Raw genomic sequence first — 6,742 nt, 5'->3', positions numbered from 1 at the left:
ACTACTAATTGTGAAGGTAATGTTCGCCCAATCAAAGGGAATTCGAATGATATACTTGTTGACGAAAGAGAACACGAAAGACGAAAGAGAGTTTAAACCTGCGTTTTGACTTTTAAATTAAGATGTATTAGACTTGACGTCTTTTTCTTTTGACGGAACGCAAAAATTTACGCGAAATTACTTTGTATGGCCAAAGCATTTATCATCGGCGAAAAAGGGAATATCAGTTTGCATGGTAAGCACGAGTACTTGTCTACCTAAAAGACGTTTCTAAACATGTAAATTAAATATATTATATTATAATGCACATTTCTTGAATAATATTGAACAAATAAAACGCTTCAAGATTCTTATAAATAACTGCATACATTTAAATGAACAAATTATTTATTGTATTAAAATATGCAAATATGATTTTAATACACGCACACAAATGTTGATGTATACATTTAAATAAATATTTTTTAATCAATCTTTTTGACTATTTCTTTCTTGTTCATGAATTGTGTCAATTTACGTACTTTTATTACGATAATTGCACACACACTTAAATTCTCTATCTATTGCATTTAAAGTATGGAGTTTAATTATTTTCCAAGCATTTTAAGCATTAAGCAAGCATTTAAATGACATGAGGAATAATTCTACAAGTCATGTATAGCTGTTTTTGATATTAAAGATTAAAAGAAAGATGTCAACCGGCTATCTTGCAAGAGTCGCCACTCTATAATGCGGCTATTATGGTTGATTACGAATACATTATATGTAAATGGTAGCTAGTAATATCAGATTATTTCCTTTGGTCCACACTATAATATAATCATCCAATTTGATGCGTACCAAACGCGCCTACTAAAAAGAATTATTTTGCTTATGATTTTATCATATCATTGACGTTAATCTTTTAAAAAGGAAATTTTCATTTAAAAATCTTTGCCGGACTTTCTAAGTTGTTAATAAATTTTCATTTATAATAAGATCTGTTTAGATAACGAAATAAAAGCAACAGAAAAAAAGGACTTAAAAACGAAAATTTTCTTTTAGGATAATAACATCTATTTAATATTTAAATAATATTTGTTAATGTTCAAAAATAGTTCATAAAATTCATTTAAAAATCTGATTTTGCAATATGTTGCGACGCTTTTCGCAAAAATTGGTGGAAGTACCTGTCGGGAAAGCCTCATGTTAATGAATTCAGGACGTTCATTAAAATGTTAAAATAGCGAGACTAATATTTATCTCTATCTCATGTGCTATGTCACTTCCTTTCTTCACGATGAAGATCATACGAGCTCACATACATGCCACTATCTACTTTATATAATTTTTTGTTGTTAAGCCGTGACATATGACCAGAATGAACTTCCCGCTGTAGAAGGTCATGCAATTTTATTCTTTAGCTAACTCCCAAAACAATTATATCTCCGCTGTATCGCACATATTATACATATAGATAAACGTCTTTCTGTTTTGTTTTAATCGCTTTATATATGTACAGCATTTAATGGAACGTCAAAAATTATATTATTAAAATATGTGTTTAAAATTTTCTTAGACTTTTCCGATTTGCGAAGCTAACTCATATTTCTAAAAAACAACGCTGTAGCCTGTAGAATGTACACCAAAACAATAATTTAAAAAGTCATTTATGCAAAACATGATATAATAAGCACTATGTAAAACACATGTGAGTAACATGTTGAGCAATATGATGTATGAGCGCCACTAAACTTGCCTTTTCAACGACGAATGTGATTTTTTATGGATTCACACTCTAACGATATATAATTCAAGCAAATATCCATACAAACAAATATTGCTATGTTATATTATTAGTAGATTTACTTTTTTATATATTATATTTTTTAAAAATTAGCGTAGTAGCTGGAAACAGGTGTAGTAAGCAAACAATAATATGTATAATGCAGCAAATAGAGAAATCAATGAAACTATTATTAGTAACATATCGCGCAGATTATATTCTACATAGATAAATTTAATTTATGAAACAATTAACAGCAGTATCTGTATTAACAAGTTTCAATAATTATAAATGTGTAGCAGTATATGTGTTATGTAGCATATACATATTCAAATTCATTTAGCTTCCAGCTAATCGCGAACAAGGATCTCGAAATGATCTAAAACACAAAAACTTCTTGCTGTTGGGCGATGGGTTTTTTGCCTTTCGTTTTTTAACGTTGATAATAAGATAACAGAATAGTTTATGGCTTCTACGAAAAGCATTGCAATGTAAATTAATCTTTGAATGTAAGGCCAATACTAGACGACACGTGACGTGTTTACATGCTCTCTGAACTTTGAGAACATTAAATTCTAAGAACGTGAAAATGTTAGTTAAATAAATATTTTTTTATTCAATTTGCCAAAGATAAAGATTACAATGTAAAAAGAATGAAGAATCTTGTGTCCAAATGCACTCTCTCCAGCGCATTTCTACTAGCGCAATCGGTACACATTTTTTATCTTTTATGCATTTTTATTGTCCTTTACACTTTTTTATATCGATTTTTAATATCTATTTTAATACATATAATACATGTAATATATAAATAAATTATAAATATATAACCAAACATAAAGTATTGCCCAGAATGGCATAACAAACCAAAAATTTCAAGTAGAATTCATAACTTTAATTTTTTAATTATTATATATTACTATATGGAAAAATAAAAAATACATTTAATTATTAACAATCTCGTTAAATTTTTTATTATTTGACTTAATTAAAATGTAAATATTAGAAAGAATATATTTTATTTTATATAAATAAATAAATAAGTATATATATATATATATTAAAGTATACCGAGAACATCTAGAAAATTGCAATAAAGACTAAGTGGTTATGTGAACTTGACTCTTCAATCAAGTGCTCTTATTTGATATACGTATTTACTTCGTTCTTAATTGCACTCTATATATTTTTTCATATCAAGAAGAATAATGGACTCAAAGATAAGATAAATCTTGCATCGCACAATTTTCTTCACAGCTCAAATGTAGCTAAGTAGCAATAGATATAAAAAACCCTTTTATCTAGTTGTAAACAAAACTATTAAAAAAATGAATTTGCCAGACATATCTTGTAAAATTGAATGTCATTAATTGATTTTAAATTCATTTGTGAATTACTCGTTTTATCATGTCTTATAAAACATTATTTATAAAATAATTCGTAACTTGTAATAGAGTTGTACATAAATATTATTATATTTTCATTTGTATCTGTAAGGACTATTTCTGATTAAATATATTATCGTAAAATAAATATAATAGGTTCTCTTTTTCTATTTCTCTTTTACTCTCTTTCACAATTTTGAGATAATTTACAGCAGATAAAAAAATAAAATATATCAAAAAATATATTTAAACGTATTTCAATTATATAATTAATTCATTTGATGGAACCGACAGGAAATAAATAAATTACTTCAAACTTATTTATTGAAGAAATATATAATATTTATATAATAAAATCTATATTTTTCACACAGTTAAATTAAATTACTTTCTATTAAGATTTAATGAGATATGAAATATAATTAAATAATTATTCGACATTACCTAATGATTTATTTTACTCGGGTCTATGTGACCGAACGGATCGATCAGTTTTGACTCTGTCGATAATCGAAACAGATAATGTATTTAATATAAATCTTTCAATTGTGCTGCCATCTAAGAGAAGTCTAATAAAACCTGGACATCGAGAATTAGAAATATAAATCTTATTGTTAGCAAGAAGAAAAGTTTAAAATAAATTTCTTTTTTTTAAAAGCTTTTATTTTTCTTCTCAGAAACTTCTTAAAAGAATGTTACAACTGTTCGTAACGAAAAATCTAGTATTATGAGCAAGAGTTATTAAAATTATAATAATTTTTATATATGATAAATGATACATGTTTAAAAGAGTGCGAAATGTCGAAATAGCCAGTTAATAATTATATGCGTTAAAAAGCAACCAAAATAGAAATGTTTTATCTTTATGTTGAACCTTTACGGATTTTGAACACAATAAGTATAAATCTTTGAAGAGACAGTACATGTATCACAAGAGACAATACAGATAATATATCTATACACTTTACACTCATTTCATATTAAATAAACATAAATTTTGTGTTGTTTTACTGAATAATCTGATTTAATAACGACGGAAAGTAAAATTGACTAAACAGAAAGAAACAGTCATTTAATAAAAACAAAATGCGATGGTGTTTCAAGAGCGATGCAGCAAAATCGATTACTTTTTAAATTTTGTTTTACATTATTTATTAATATTCTTTTCCCAAAACATATCTATATAATCGATATATAAAAATATGTCACATTATTCAAATGTGATACATACTCACACATTCTATTGAGAAAGCAACTGCTTCAAAGATTTCTAATAACTGGTATTAAATCGTTACTCAATTTGACTGAGTACGTGCAAATAAATTTATCAGCATTTCTTAACTGGGCTTTTGCTTATAATTACAAACACACACACTTAACTCGAAGCTACGTACCGACTTGCAAATCGACTATCAACAGCCTGACCAACAACCTGGCCAACAGTTACACCCAGATTTCTGACAGTGCTGGATCTTCGTGCGTAATCATTTTGATCTTAATATAAATACTTATCCGCGCGTGACTGATTCTCATAAAAACTATCGCTGGATGCAAATGATTCCGTAACATTACCTAATACGAAATCGTCTTTAAAAGGTATTTCATTATCTGTAATATGATATCGATATTCAAGTAGCTACATTATCCCGTACAGTCGTTACTCTTTACTCGTTAGTAAAAAAATGTTAAAAGGATTTTTATACGTATCATTTCGCAATTAGATCATTATATAGGCCTGAATAAGGCCTTTAATCTTCGCCTCTCGTTAGCAACAAATTATATAGTAATGTATAGATAAAAGATTGTTCTGTTCTACTTAATACATTAAAAGTTAATATATTTATCGATTTGTAGCAAGATGGTGATTTATTATTTTTTTGAAAACTCTTATTCTATTCTAATAAATCCTTCGATATAAAACGCCAAAAAATATGTGAATTACTTCTTCATTATATTAACATGATATTTGTGCAATTTATTTTAGAAATATGTTATTAACGTTTTCATCATATCTTTTATTTCATATCTAATTATTATAATCATTATAAGAAAAAGTAATAAAATATATTAATCTTCACTAACAGATTGATTAATAGAATGAAAATTAAAAAGAAAGATTAACAAGATGCATATAAAATTTTATTTAGTTAATGTTAAATCATATATAAACTGTAAATACACATTCCACATTCTTTCCTATATTGTGAAATGTTAACGAAATCTAATAGAGAATTAAACATGATTCTGATATACGTAATAAGTTTATAAGGAAAAAGAGAAACATGGAGAAAGTAATAATTTAACCACATAATGTATACTTATAAACTACTTATACATAGTGAGTGTTTGATCTTTTTGTAATTGCTTACGCTTTTACTCTTTGCCGAAGCGAGAGTTGCATATAAAAACTAGACTAACCAGAATTTATCTATTAAAACTAGTATGTGATTGAGACATTCCCCACTTGTTTTACAAAAAACTTTCATTCGATAATGCTTGCATTAAAGAGCTATGGATGTGTGTATTTACGTGTGTATAATATATATATATATATATATATATATTTCGCACATATATATATATATGTGTGTGCAAACTTTTTGCGTGTGCGAAATTTGTTGATTAAAAAATAAGTTACATTCATAATGATTTTCGAGTCAAGAGTCAAGTTAATGAGTGAATTAACCAATTGGATTTTAAATACGCATGTAAACACATTTTTACATATTTGCAAACTATTTATTATATGTTAATATGTAAAAATTTACTCAAACTTTAGGATTACGTCTATTATAATTTTCGAGTCAAGTTGGGTTAATCAAATCAAATTAAGTCTGTGCTGTGAATACATTTTTACATAAGTATATGCAAACGTAACACTGAGAAAAATTTCCATCGGATAAATCGATTAAATAGTGTATCCGATTGTTACTCTTGTTTTCCGATTAAATGATGGATATGTCCGATTACTTTCATCGGATATGTCCGATCATTTTCTTTGTCTTTTATACAATTTAATCGGATATATCCGTTTGTTACTATTTAATTGGATTATCCGATTAGATAGGCCATGATATTTTTCTCAGTGTATATGCAAATGTTAAATGCTTTATTATTTCATCATCAACTATTATCCTTTATCAAACTTTATGATTTACTATAGCAAATAATTTACGACAGTAAATCATGGTATTTGATACATGACATTCGTGTATGCTATGTATCTGTAATTTAATATATTTTGTATTAAATTTAAGAAATTATTTGATAAAAAAATTGAATAATTTTATGTATTTTCAAAATATCAAGAGAAAGAGGACGAGAGAGAGAGAGGGAGAGAGAGAGACAGAGAGAGAATATGTGTGCCATTGCCGCTAGTAAAATAAAAATTTTATATAAAATGTAAAATAGTTTTTGAATATGGCAAAGTGAATAAGTTATCGATCTAAAAGCTCAATGCAAATAATACACGTATGTGTATGTGTATCATTTTCTTGTTTAGTCATTGTAGTCATTAAAATGTAGAAATTTATGGTAATTTCTTCAATAATATCCTGTGTATTTATCACAAAAGAACTGTAGAATTGTAGAA

The sequence above is a fragment of the Ooceraea biroi genome, chromosome 8 (genome assembly GCF_003672135.1).
Source record: "Ooceraea biroi isolate clonal line C1 chromosome 8, Obir_v5.4, whole genome shotgun sequence".
Taxonomy (NCBI): domain Eukaryota; kingdom Metazoa; phylum Arthropoda; class Insecta; order Hymenoptera; family Formicidae; genus Ooceraea; species Ooceraea biroi.
This window is presented reverse-complemented; position numbering follows the sequence as displayed.